This window comes from Trichosurus vulpecula, chromosome 3, assembly GCF_011100635.1.
Source record: "Trichosurus vulpecula isolate mTriVul1 chromosome 3, mTriVul1.pri, whole genome shotgun sequence".
In the NCBI taxonomy this organism is placed as follows: domain Eukaryota; kingdom Metazoa; phylum Chordata; class Mammalia; order Diprotodontia; family Phalangeridae; genus Trichosurus; species Trichosurus vulpecula.
In genome coordinates, this window is record NC_050575.1 from 325287098 (window position 1) to 325302440 (window position 15343).

The 15343-nt window shown below is 38.2% G+C and overlaps 1 protein-coding gene across 10 annotated transcripts in view; it reads right to left on the reverse strand.

The window, feature by feature from the left end:
- EHBP1 (EH domain binding protein 1) overlaps nt 1-15343 on the reverse strand; it is a 433107-nt gene that overhangs the window by 363088 nt on the left and 54676 nt on the right. The window lies entirely within an intron of this gene.

A 15343-nucleotide genomic window follows, 5' to 3' on the forward strand; every position in this document is an offset into this window, starting at 1 on the left:
AGATTTGGGTCTAGAAGGGATATAATAGGTCACCAGTGACATTCAGGGTTCACAAGGAGTTAATTCTGCTGTATTATTTAATAGGAAATGTCTTAAAATTTGTTTTATTTATCTCTACGCAGACCTCTAAGGCAATAAGAAAAAGAAGCATGTATTCTGGATACTACTTTGTCTATACCCATTCTTTCCTTGAAAAAATTGTTTGTTTTAAGAATTACAGAGCTAGACCAAGGGGAGTTTCTATTACTATAAATGTGGCCATATGGCCAGCATTACACAAGGTTTTAAGCCCAGTTGATTCCTCTGTGGCATAAGTATTTCTTCTCAGACTGACATGACAATAGCACAACCATTGTAAGTACCAAGTGATTAGACCTATATATGCCCCCCAAGGACTAAGTGACAAACTGGAGGAACTAAAGATCCTAATGTAAAGAGGCAAATTTGACCTCATAGGCATCGCTATGATTTGGTATTAATGAAACTTATGATTGGATTATGGCTCCGGATATCTTATGCAAAATAGATAAATAATATTTACTCATACTTGTGTGAAAAAATATAAGAATTAAAGTAGAGGAGGTAAGAATGAAGCATGATGGAAAGCATTTGAGTGAAGGTTAAAAGAGGGAGAAACAGGGAGATCTGGACAGATCATAAACTTGCCACCGCTGTTGTTCAGTCACTTTGGTCATGTCCAACTCTTTGTGACCCCATTTGGAATCTTCTTGGTAAAGATACTAGAATCCTTGGCCATTTCCTTCTACGGCTCATTTTGGAGATGAGGAAACTGAGGCGAACAAACTTAAGTGACTTGCCCAAAGTCACACAACTAGTAAATGTCTGAGGCTGGATTTGAACTCAGGAAGATGAGGCACTCTACCTACTGCCCTGAACTTGTCACAAAAGCCTGTTTGTTACAGCAGTGACAGGAGACTTCAATCATCCAGATATCTTATAGAATAATTGGTAGGCCAAAAGCAAAGTTGTTAGTAACACCTTGACTTATTTCCATTTCATTGTTCAAAAATTAGAAGAACCAATTAGAGGAAATTCTATAATAGATATGATTCTCACTAACGAGGAGGACCTGAGTGCTGGGGTGGGAATGATGGAAACCTTGAAGATACATGACCACTTAACTCCTAGAATTTATGAGAGAAAGAGAAGAAAGCTCACCACTGTCTGACATGCACCCCTGATTTGGGGAAAGCAGATTTCAAAGGGCTCGAAATAAAGGCAGGTAGGATCCCAAGGACTAAAATCCTATAGCAGAGGTCAAGAGAAAATGGAAGCTCAAAGCAGAGTACAGAGGAAAATGATAAACGAGAACAAAAAGAAGGCAAAGCTAGTTTATCAATTCTTTTGTTTTTCACTAAAAAAGGAAATGACAGACTAATAAAAGCTAACAAACAAGGAGTTGGTGGTCAAAAAAAAGTAAGCATATAGTAAGAACAGCATCAAGATGAATTCAAATCATCATCCTTCATACTGAAAGAACTGGAAGTTTTGATTGGTCAGCCACTATCAATAATATTTGAGACATAATAGGGCAGAAGAAGAGCTGCCACAAGATTGAAGAAGAGCAAACACTGAACTGATTTCAAAAAACAGGAAGGGAGCCCGCAAACAACAGGCCAGTGAGCTTGACTTCAGTTTTATGATAATGCAGGATGAACAGATCATGCCACGCAATTTTTATTTCCTTTCATGATAGGGTTACTAATTTAGTAGACGAGATATACCTTAGATGTAACTCTCAGGCCAACTTCACGCCATGCTTCCTCACCTTCAACCAGACCTAAGGATGAGAGTTCTCCATAGCTAACCCAGCCTAGATCCATCATGCTGGTTCTGGGACTCTGCCCTGTGCTCCTGATTGGTGAGGGATCTTTACAACTAGCCTAAATTAGAACCCACTCCACTCTATCACCATCACTACCCATACTGCCTGCTGTTCTCCAGCCATCTTTATTCCAGGCCTCTTCTCCTGCTGGAGGCAAGGCATAAAGCTCTCCAGCTCCTGCCCTGGAGCCCTGCACTTCAATCTGATGAGTCTTCTATAACTAGCTCCACTCAAACCTACTACACTGCCTACTGCTCTCTAGCCATCTTCAATCTATGCTGTTACCTGCATGCTTCTACCTCTAATTCTTGGAATAATAATCAACATCAACATTCCTGAAGTGGACAAGCCAATCCATTGCCCTTTTACTCCATTCATCATTTCTGGGATTTCTATTCTAAAACCCTTTTCCTTGACTACCACTGCCCCTATCTGTGTTGTCATTAGTCCTCTATTAGAAACATATGCTCTTTAAGGGAAAAGATTGTTGTTCTTTTTGTATTTGTATCCTTAGCACTAAGCACAGTGCCTGGCACATAGTAAGTGCATAATATATGTTTTTTTTTTCATTTATTCATTCTTAATGGTTTAGTGTCAACTTAGCAGGAGGTGTCCAGTGGAGTGGCCCAGGAGGGAATCTGTGATTGGCCCCATATTGTTTAATATTTCTATACATCTATAGATGGCATGTTCATCAAATCTGCAAATGATACAAAGTTAGGAAAGATAGTAAACACAACACTTTTGATAACAAAGTCAGAATTCAAAGACATCTTCGACAGATTATTGTTGTTGCTCAGTCATTCAGTTGTGTCTGACTTGTCATGACCCCATGGACCATCTAGCATACCAGGTCCTTATGTCCTCCACTATCTCCTAAAGTATGTCCAAGTTCATATTTGTTGCTTCCATGACACTATCTATCCATCTCATCCTCTGGCATCCCCATCTCCTTTTGCCTTCAATCTTTCCCAGCATCAGTCTTTTCCAGTGAGTCCTGTCTTCTCCTTAAGTGGCCAAAGTAGCTATGCTTCAGCTTCAGTGTTTGTCTTTCCAATGAACAGTCTGAATTCACTTCTTTAACTACTGACACAAGAGACTCTCAAAAGTCTTCTCTAACATCATAACTTGAAAGTGCCGATTCTGCCACACTCAGCTTTCCTTATAGCCCAACTCTCACGGCCATACATTGCTATTGGGAAAACCACAGCTTTGACTATATGGACCTTTGTAGGCAAGGTGACATCTCTGCTTTTTGACCGTGCTGTCCAGATTTGCCATAGCTTTCCTTCTAAGGAACAAGCATCTTTTAATTTTGTGGCTGCTATAGCTATCTACAATGATCTTTGAGTCCAAAAATATAAATCAAACACTGCTTTCATTTCTTCTCCCTCTGTGTGCCTGGAAGTGATGGGCCCAGGTGCCATGATCTTAGTCTTTTTAGTGGCAAGCTTCAAGCCAGCATTTATACTCCCTCTTTCACTCGTATCAATAGACTTCTTCATTCTTCTTCACTTTCTGCCATCAGAGTGGTATCATCTGCATATGTGAAACTTGTTATTTCTCCCGGGAACCTTAATTCTGGCTTTTGATTCATCCAGCCTGATATTTTGTATATTGCACACTCTGCATATAAGTTGAATAAATAAGGTGACAATATACAGCCTTGCAATACTCCTTTTCCAATCTTAAACCAATCAGTTGTTTCATGTTTGGTTCTAACTATGACTTCTTGGCCTGCATACAGGTTCCTCAGGAGATAAGATGATCTGGTACTCCCATCTATTTGAGGACTTGGCACATTTTGTTGTGATCCACACAATCAAAGCCTTTGGCATAGTCAACGAAGCAGAAGTAGATGTTCTTCCGGAATTTCCTTGCTTTCTCCATGATCTAGTGAGTGTTGGCAATTTAGTCTCCCATTCCTCTGCTTCTTCAAAAACCAGCCTGCTCTTCTGCTAATTCTTGGTTCACATATTGCTAACGCCTAACTTGCAGGATTTTAAGCATAACTTGCTGACATGTGAAACAAATGCAATTGTTTGGTAACTGGAACATTCTTTGGCATTGCCATTCTTTAGGACTGGGAATGTAAACTGATCCTTTTCCAATCCAGTGGCCACTGCTGGGTTTTCAAAATTTGCTAACATGCCGAATGCAGCACTTTAACAGCATCATCTTTTAGGATTCTAAAGAGCTCAGCTAGAATTCCATCACCTCTACTAGCTTTATTGTTAGCATTGCTTCCTAAGGCCCATATGACTTCATTCTCCAGGATGTATCACCAGATCAATAACCACATCATTTTAACATCAATGATGTTAAAATCTTTTTTGTATAGTTCTTCAGTATATTCCTGCTACTCCTTAATCTCTTCTACTTCTGTTAAGTTCCTACCATTTTTGTCTTCTATCATGATTTTTGCATGAAATGTTACCTTGATGTCTCTAATTTTCTTGAAAAGACCTCATCTTTCCGATTCTATTGTTTTCTTCTATTTCTTTGCATAGCTCATTTAAGAAAACCTTCTTACCTGTCTTTGCTGTTCTATGGAATTCTGCATTCAGTTGAGTATATCTATCTTTCCCTTTCTCCTTTGCCTTTCACATTCCTTCTTTCCTCAGCTATTTGTAAAGCTTTGCCACACAGCCATTTTGCTTTCTTGCTCTTCTTTTTCTTTGGGATGTTTTTTGTTGCTGATCCTGCAGAATGTTGTAAGTCTGTGTCCATACTTCTTCAGGCATTCTACCAGATCTAATCCCTGAAATCTATTCGTCACCTCTCCTTTATCTTCATAAGGGATGTTATTTAGGTCATAACTATATGGTCTGATGGTTTTCAACTTATATGCAGAAGGCATTATACAAAATGCAAGGATGGATGAATCAAAAGCCAGAATTAAGGAAAAGTAACAACAATCTCCCATATGTAGATGATACCACTCTGGTGGCAGAAAGTGAAGAAGAATGAAGAAGTCTCTAGATGTGACTGAAAGAGGAGACTATAAATGCTGGCTTGAAGCTTAACATTAAGAGAAAGAAAATACTTTCTTTAAGTCTAAATTTTGCAATAAGATGCTCATGATCATGGCACAGTTAGGTCCAGGTCTTGTTTTAACTAATTATATAGAACTTCTCCATATACAACTTTGGTTGTAAAATACATAATCAATCAGATTTTAATACTGACATCTGGTGCCATCCATGTGTAGAGTCACTTTTGGGTTGTTGAAAAAGAGTGTTTGCTATGACCAGCAAGTTATCTTGACAAAACCCTTTTAGTCTCTGCCTTGCTTCATTTTATACTCCAAGGCCAGACTTGTCTATTATTCCAATTATCTTTTGACTTCCTACTTTAGCATTTCAATCCCCTAGTCCTTTTTGGGTGTTATTTCTAGAAAATGTTGAAGGTCTTCATAGAATCGAACAACTTTAGCTTCTTCAGCGTAAGTGGTTGGAGCACAGACTTATATTACTGTGATGTCGTTGGATTAGAACAGGTATTATTCTGTCATTTTTGAGATTATACTCCAGTAGCGTTTTTCTCACCCTTTTATTGACTATGAAAGCTGTTCTACGTCCTCTATGGGATTCTTGCCCACCACAGTACATGTAATCACACGAATTAACTTGAATTAATCTTGACAGGCTGGTACTGAGTGTTTTTTTTTCCACAACATTATATATCAATAGACTTTAGAGGTTCCTATTCTTATATGCCTTATTGCCCTTACTAAAATTTCCTTAAGGGCCACTAATTTATTTTCCCTCTTCCAATGTCTAGGACAGGACTGTATGGGGTAAACTGACCTGAATTCACTTAAGTTTCCTACCAAAGGGGAGGTGAAGGGGAAGAGAGAGACTCAATAAATCAATTAATAAGAATTTATTAAGCGCCTATTTGCCAGACACTGTGCTAGTCACTGGGGAAAACAATGAAATTCTTCTTGTTCACAATGAGTTTTCATCCTATAAGGGATAAGAGAACGTACATATGGATAGAATATATACATATATATGTATTTGCATATACATAAACACAGTATAAATACAAAATTACTACAAGGTAGTCAGTGAGAAACAGCAATAGCAGTTGGGATTATTAGGAAAGAATCTTGTCAAAGAAGCTGGTGCTTCAGCTACTTTTGAAGGCAGAGGTGTAGAGGAAGTATATGCCAGCAGCGGGATACAGAACCAGAAGATGGAGTGTTACATGTGATGAACACAGAAAAGACCAGTTTGTCTGGACCACAAAATGAGTAAAAAAGAGTGATATATAATGAATGTAGGGAAAAAAAAAAAGCTAGGGCCATGTTGTAAAAGGGGAGACCTGAAAAGAGTAAGTCTTCAAATTGATAGAGATTATTAATTTATTTATGATGATGCATCAAATTTTTGTCTTAGGTTAAATTTAAACAAGGAAAAAAACCAAAATGATCCTTTTATCCTTCAACTACCAAATTCCAAATTACTATACTTTTTAAATTATCTTAGCAGATATTAATCAACTGATCAACAAATATTTATTAAGGACTTACTATGAACCAGGCAGTGTGCTAGGTTCTAAGGCATGAACAATTTTCCTAATTTTTTTTTAGATTATTAAACTGATTTATTAAATGACCATATGAGATTATTTTCTCAACTTCACAAGGAAGATTAAAAGTGGAGAGGGAAGGAGGGAACCAACTATTAAGTGATAAAATTACATAAAACACCAACTGCTTCTCTCCAGATTGCCAGCAAATACCATTCCTGAAAGGGAAAAAAGTCTCAATATCAACTCCTGCAATATTCTAGGAAACACAATATTAGAACTGACTGGGTAGAAAATAAGAGAAAAAGGAATAAGAAAAAGGAAAAGGAAATTATATATTTCATTATTGACTTGCAGAGACAAGGTTATATATTGGAGGGAGGGGAGGAATGGCTTCCCATTGTGTGGTTTTCAGATAACTAGATAATATTTAGGCTCTCATAGATCCAAGTTATAAATAAGGGAGGAAACACATTTTAAACTTGCAAAAGCAGGTAATGTTCATTATGAGAAATGATGATTTAAGGGAATAAGCAGTAAGTGTCAAATCAATTATTCAATACAACCATTAAATGTCTATCAAGTATTAGCAGGGAGCACTATGCTAAATACAGGGGAAAAGACAAAATTTTAAATAGACACATATGCCTTTATGAAGTTTACTAGCAGAGAAACAAGACACAAATCAGAGGTCAGTCCAGACAAGGGTAGAAGTCAGATGGGAAAGGCCACAGCAGAGGACAACTATGGGTAGAGTACAATTAGTTGGCATAGTAGGTTGCCCATTCTCTAGTTAATCTGGCATGCACACAGGGAAACTAGGTGGGAGAGGTTTACTGGGATGAGATGCTACTGCATGAGGATCCTGTGGGTGGTCACACATGGCTGAGTGAGAAATTATCACAGTTGATCATATACAGCCAAAAGGAAGGCATTCAAGGAAAAAAAAAACAACATGATTGAAGGCAAGGAATCCAAAAAATACACAAAGCATTCAGAACAGAGATCATTTCAGTATGTGGAAGGAAGTAATTTGTGATATGGTGGGAAAAGTGAGGTGACACCAGACTGTGAAGGGCCTCACTCATCAAACAGGAAAATCTGAACTTTCCTTGATAGGCAATGTGGAATCATTGGGGATTGTTTTTAGCAGAAGAGTGACATGACCACATTTGTTCATAAGGAAGTTTATTATGGCAGTGGTATGAAGAAAAGAATGGAATACATAAGATAATGAAAGCCAAAAGAACAATAAAGAGGTTATTACACTAGTCCAATAGGTAGTCATGAAAACCTATACCAAAGTGGTATCAGAGGAAATTTAGAGAAGGGGATGAATTTAGAAGATGTTTCAGAAGTAGACTGGCAGTGCTTGGGTAAAGAATCAAAGATAAATTATTTACCTTCAATCCCATAAATAACACTAGTGGTGGTGGTGGTGGTGGTAGTTGTTCTTATTGTTAGCATTTATATAGTGCTTTATGGTTTGCAAAGTGTGTTTGCACCTTATGGTTTGCAAATATGTCACCTCATTTGGATGTGTCTGATCTTATAGTATCCCTTTCTACAAGCCTGAAGTAGAAGAGTAAATTGCTGAATAACTGAGTAAGGATCCTAACTGCTCATAGGTCACGTCTTCACAGTGTAGATTCATTGCTTCAAAGTATATTCCTAGAATCAGACACATCCAAATTAAAATGTAAGCTTTTAAAAAAACATATTTTAAAACCAAATAAAAATTTTTAAAAATTATCCACTATTTTTACTTATCCATGAATACCTCTACACTATTTAGTTCAGTCACAAGGTTAGAGTTGAATGAAAGAGACTTTTTAGAGAACGGATCAATTTAAACAGAAGCATAGAACATCAGAGTTATACTAAATGATGTCTGAGATCCTGACTGGTTCTCCCCTCTATAACATCCCTAGACAAGTAGTTATCCACCCTTAGCTTGAAGGTCTTCAGTGACATGGAACTCAGAACCTGCTACAGGAACCCATTCCACTTTTAGATAGCTCAACTGATGATGGTTCTCAAGAAAAATGTTTTTAACCTGAAGACATAATTAAAAATCATTTAAGAGTTGGAATTTTAGAGATGGAGGGGCCCTGGGAGAAATCACTTAATGAAATCTCAAAAATTCCACTAATAAGGAAACTGATCCAGAGAGCTTAATGACTTGCTTTGAGTAACACACCAATTTATTGATATGTCCAGGGCTAGGAACCAGGTTTTAATGACATTTAGTCTAATGCCCTTTCTACTACTCAATACAGCCTCCCTAACATTTACTTCAAGAAGCATTCTGAATGCCCAATCCATTTTCATATTATTTCTCCACAAAATCCTGGAAAGGCTCCATAAGAAGATAATCAATTTTTATAGCCCCTAACACCTAACTCCCAAAGTACCAAAGATCAAATAACATTTCAGTGGGCAATCTCATGGGTTCTATGAGACCTGAATATTTAAGGAGTCACAGTGGTTTTAAAATATGAGTTGGAGGAAATAATGTGCTAGGTACAATATATAAGGTTTCAGTTCCTCCCCACCCCATTTATCAATCAATAATCGATCAACAGGTATTTATTATTTATTAAGCTCTTATTACATGTCAAGTATTGTGTGAAGCGCTGGAGAGGCAAAGAAAAGCAAAAACAGACCCTGCCATCTAAGAGCTCCCATTCTAATGGGAGAAACAACATGCAAACAACTATGTATATGCAAGAAATATGTAAGGTAAATTGGTAGTAATCTCAGAAGGAAGACACTAGTTTTAAAGAGGAGGGTGAAAGACTGCTGGCATTAAAAGAGGGATTTTAGCTGAGACCTGAAGGAAACCGGGAAAGCCAGAAGGTAGAGACGCTAAAAAGCAGAACATTCCAGGAAGAGGAGATAGCTAGTGAAAATAGGTCAAGTCTGGAGACAGAATGTCTTATGTGAAGAATAAGAAAGGAGGCCATTATAGAGTATGTGGAGGAGAATAACGCATGAAAATACTGGAAAGGAAAGAAAGAGATAGATTATGAAGGGCTTTACTAACCGAACAGAGGAGTTTATATTTGGTCCATGAACAAATATGATGAAGTTTCAATTGGGCAAACAAAATGGCTTATATCCCATGATTTTTGCATAAGGCATGAACCTCTTTGCTTCAGTTAAGCAAGAAAGCACTGTGATTGAGAAGAGCAGTTACACCAATTGAGACTATGTATAAAAGAACAATCAGTTCACCCTAAATCCAGTCCAGAGGAGTTCAGCCCAGCGGTGGAAGATTTCTATTCTGAAGTTGAGGACTTCAAGCTAAGCTCTTAAGAGAAAACCATTTTGGGGGGAAAGAAGAAAGTTTCACCTCTCCGCTCACCTCAACCTCCAAGCAACTCTATATGTTGAGAGAGGTACCACAAGCAACCAGAGCTAATAACAAGAGTCCCTGAAATAGCAGTGGTTGACAGCAGTATCTACACATCAGGATCTGATAGCTATACCTAGGACAAACTAGACCCATTAAGAAAACTCAACTTCAGGATGTTACCACGATACTGCCCCCTAGCACCCAGCAGAAAGCTACACCTAAGAGATACTTTATAAGGATTCTACAAAGGAAGAAAAAGGCATTCAATAACCAGAAGCTATGATAAGGTCTCTTAAGTTTGAGCCCACTCTCCCTAGGGATCTTGTATAGATAGATATATATATATGTATATATATACATGGGGAGAAGCTATTCCCAGTTTGGTGGTGAGTTTCTATAACAAATTTCCTTTTTATACATGTTTTATACTCTTTTAAACAATACTAATTGACTGCATAATAATCTATGAGGAACACACTGATGGTGGCTTCTGAATGACATTAGAAAATCAAGACAACCCCACAGGATTATCCCAATAACTCTGAGGGGAGAAGTAATCAACCATCCTCTGAGAACACCACCCACAATGTGCTTGGGAGTTGCAGAAGTGGTTCCAAAGCAGGTGCTACAAGAGCATTTGCACAAAACCATAGTTGAGGGCTTAAAGCATCCCTAGTGAATTGCCCAGAAATAGAACGTAACAGTTCGTCAGTACATGCCATAGGACGTGAGCTGAAGGCAGCTCAAGCTTAGACCCCTATCTGGTAGCTTGTATTGATATTGCATGAAAAGGAGATATTCTAGCCAAATACCCCTTCATGTCAATGTGAAGCAGCTGCCCTGTTTGTGTGCGGCAGCGGTGGAGTGCAGGTTATTAGCAGAGCAAGAACACAAGAACATGTAACAGCATTAAGGCTCCCTCCTCAACTCTTGGACCTGCTACTCCAGACCCCTGCCATGTGACATCATAGAAAAAGCTCTGGCTTGAGAGTCAGACAACATGGGTTCAAGTTACTTGTATAATCTGGGGTGAGTGTCACTTGACATCACTGAGTCTCAATTTCATCCACTGTAAAATGAGAGAGTTAGACAAGATAAATACAAAAGTTGCTTCTAGCTCTAAGTCTATGACCCACTCAACTCAACAAGTACTTAAATACCTACTACACAGAATGCAAAAAGACTGTATGGTGGTGTATAGAGAAGATTGCAAGTACAGACTGACACTAGCCATGTCACCATGGGCAACTTTACCTAACCCCTAAACAACTCTAATAATGTAACAAGATTAGTTGCCAATCTCTACTAGTGGAGGAAGTTTCCATACCAGGAATTTCTCACATGAATTAATTCACAGGTCTAACCCCAGCCCCGCCTCCACCTCCTCTCCAAAAAATCATACAACATACTGTGTTAAGCACCAGGAATACAAAGACAAACAGTAAATTAGTCCCTGTGATGTGTGGATATAAAGGTGCCTTAAGGGTAGCTTTTTCAGTACCTTGTGAGGCTCCTCCTGAGCCTGAGAATGTCCTAAAGTCTCTTCTCCTGATCTTGAAATACCACAAAACTTCACCTTATCCTGGACCATAAAATTATTCCTTGTTTCCCCCCATCCTGGGTCATAAAATTTCCCCTGTCTCCCTTATCTTGTGTCATCCATCTTCCTCATCCTGTCACTAAATCTCCAACCTCGATTAGAAACCCTAAAAATTACATCACCATCCCACAGGCTGTATAGCTTTCTGCCTATATTAAGTCTGGTTCTTTTCCTATATCAGGGACTTTGTTTAGCTCCTTGCTAAATCTCAGGCCTGCTGCTTTTGAGTCAATAAAGCTCCCAGTGGCTACAGAGAAGGCCTAAGCAAATCCTTTCACATCTGAACCAAATCTCCCAACTCTGACCTCACCTGCCTTCAAAACATATACATTCCACTAAGAGAAATACAATGTTTAGAGCCAGCATAGTGCTTGGAGTACTAGACTTGAGGTCAAAAGAGCTGCAGGAAGGAGCAAGAAGAAAGACTTTTGTAGGAGATGGAACCTGAGCTTCCCCTTGAGAGGAGTTAAGCTTTCCAAAGGGCAACATGAGAAGGTACAGCTTTTGCAGAGGTACAGAAGTGGCCACCTGTGGCTCATACAAATACAGCAGGTAAGGCCAGCTACGCAGGTCTGGGAAGAGGGAGTGAAGTCAAACCATGAAAAGTCTTAAAATACCAAACAAGGATTTCTATTTTATCTTAGAAGGAATAGAAAACCACTGGAGGTTCTTGAATAGGGTCACAATCGTATTTTAGGAATACAAATTTGGCAGTGGTATGGAGGATCTATAGGAAAGACTGGAAGCAAAGCACTTGCAATAATTCAGCTGAGAAGCAATTAAAGGTATGAATTAGGGGAGATCATGCAAATGGCGAGAAGGAAATGTAAAAGATGTTACAGAAATAAAATTGACAAGACCTGGTCATTGATTGGATTGCAGGGGGAGATGGAAGGTGTCAGGAAGAATGGAGAATCAAGGATAACCCGAGGTTGCAAATATGGGTGACTGAATGAATACTGGTGGACTCAACAGAAATAGGGAAATTCAAAGGAAAGAAGCTTAGACAAGTTTGAGTTGCCTAAGAGAAAAGAATGGAGATATCTACAATGTACTTAGTGATGCAGAGAAGGTCAACTTCATACCTTTTCCACAGAAGAAAAAGGATTTTAGCCTACAAAAGAAAAGACTTAGGGAGGATATAATAGCTGTCTTCAAGCATTAATTAGACGAGAGGGATTAAATCTCTGCTTAGTTCCTGAGGGCCACAACAGGAACAATGGGTAAAAAATAAAGAGAATTTTTAGTTTTGATGTAAGGAAAAACTTCCTAATAGGATGGGCTTACTCAAGAGAAGGTAGATTCCCTTGCTCTCATCAGATTTGACCTGAGGAAGGAATACCATACATACTCAATTGGGTATCTTACCCCACAGGAAAGGAGGAGGAAGAAGATAAAAAAAAGGTGGGGATGATGGAGGGGAGGGCGGATGGGGGTGGAGGTGGTCAAGGACAGGCACTTTCGAGGAGGGGCAGGGTCAGGGAAGAAAATTCAGTGGAGGGGGGTGGGTTGGCAGGGAGCAACGTGAGTGTTGTGGAGGAGTTGTACATGGTGATGCGTGTGTGGCCTATGTTGAATTGCTTGACTTCTTGGGGAGGGTGGGTGGGGAGGGAGGAGGGGAGAGAGTTTGGAGCTCAGGGTTTTGAAAAGAGAAGTTCAAGAACAGAGACAAAGTTTTTGCATGCAACTGGAGGGTGGGGTGTACAAGCAATGGGGCGTGGAGGTTTGTCTTGCCCTGCAAGGGGGGAGGCGGGGAAATGGGAAGGGAGTGGGGTGGCGGGGGCCAACTGGGGAACGGGGTAGCCAGAGTGTGCATCATCTTGGAGTGGGGGGGAGGGTAGAGATGGGGGGAAGGTTTGTGATTCAAGCTCTTGTGAGGGTCGGTGCTGAGGGCTAAATATATTAAATAAATTTTAAAAATATCAATAAATAAATAAATAAATGAATGAATGAATGAATGAATGAATGAATGAATGAATGAATAAATAAATAAATAAATAAAATGGGGGGAAAAAAAGAGAAAGTAGATTCCCCTAAAGGCTGAATAAACCATTTTTCAGGTATGTTGCAGAAGGTGTGCTATTTTTCAAGTACCGTTTAAGCTACTGAAGTCCTTCCAACTATAAAATTCTGTCAAAACCAGATATTCTTTCTGAAGTCCAATGTTCCTTCCATTACACAAAGCTACTTCTTCCTCTCTTAAACTTACCTCCACCACTGAAATGTTTTAGCTAACACTTCTGACTGTAAAAAATTACTTCAAACCCTTCCTTACAAAAACAGTTGAAAAAAAAAAAGACAAAAAAGCCCCAACTTTCTGAATGTTTTTGGTATAAATGTTAGTGATTTCATAGATTTAAAGTTGGAAGGGATTTCAGAGATCCATCTAATTCAGCTCGTCCATTTTTACGATGAGGTAACGGAAGCCAAAGAGATGAAATGTCTCAGAGGCCTAAGGTTACACAGGTAATAAACTGCAAAGTCTGAATTTGAATAAAGGTCCTCTGAAACTTCTGAGCTAAACTCCAAATGTCAGATGTCATCTAAAAATATATTTAATAATTGAAAAGAAATGAAGCAATTTCTTAGCAAAAGACAATCTCCAGTCAAATACAATATTTACAATTATCAACCCTGTGATATTCAGTTTTCCTTAATTAAAAAGAAATCTCACACACAAAACCACTATTAATTCTATAAAAACTAATTTCAACAAATATATGTTTTTTTCCAAAAGCAATAACATTTAAAATGGAGAGAAAATTTAGGCTAACTCGGTATTACAGTAGCGAGAAATTAGACTTAAAAAGAAACATCAAGAATAATTTATGTCCTTATGCTCAAAAGAATTATATTTTTAACTATCAACTTGCAATGATTTTTTATCTATTTAATTTTTAGTAATTTTAGAATATCACAAGCTTCTTAATGCCATTAAAGGTGTTTAAAAAAAAAAAACCCATGTATTGTATAAATCCAAAAGCAAAACCAGGTTGAGAAAAAGTAGGTGTTAACTCCTCAGTAACTATATATAATACAAAAGTAAAAAGAATCAAGCTATTTGAAACTACAGAAGGTGACTTGTTTCCTCAAAAAACTTAAGGATATTTTCTTAGGAAGCAGAATAAAAATCAAATTATGCCTCATAACTATATTGTAGTCATAATCTCTAAAGCTTTGAAATTGTGGAAATTAAAAGCATGTTCCCCAGACTAAAACTATTTATCTTATTTAAGGATATCAAATTCATGATTTTTTAAAAGTTCCAGATGCATACTAATAACCTACCCAAAATTCAAATTTTGCTCTAAAATTAGTTTTAGAACTGGAATGGACATTTACTACAACCCCCTCATTTTTTAGACAAGGAAACCAAAGGTCAACAGCTTAAAATGTCTTGGCCAATTTCACATAAACAGTGACAGAAAATAACTCAACCTTAGGTCCTTTGACTGCTATACCCTTTCTATTTCAACCACCATGCACCTTAGTTAGCTCTGTATCAGTCATTGATGAAGATGTGGTCAACCCTTCTACATTCTTCCAACTTCTCCAACAGATTTCCTTCACAATTATCTCCTCTCTCCCCCTAATTTTCAATCATTCCCTATCTATTGACTCTTTCCCTGATATGTGTGAACTCATCTCCCCTATCCTTAAAACACTCAATTAGACTCTATCCCTCAAACTATTATTCTTTCTTCCTTTTCTTAGCCAAACTCTTTCAAAAAACTAACAAAAAAAGGTATCAATACCTTTCCTCCTCCCACCTCTTCCCTCCAAAAAAAAAGAAAAACCCACACCTCTTCAAATTACAGTTGTAGGCACCATAATCCTTCAAGTCACCCAAATTCACAACCTCAGGGTCATACCCCTCCCACATCCTCACTCTCACTCACCCCACAGACATAATTAGTAGCCGAATATTATAGATTCTGTCTCCACAGTACTCTGAGATTATCTCCACTTCATCCTATCCACATCTTACTTGTACATAGTTGTT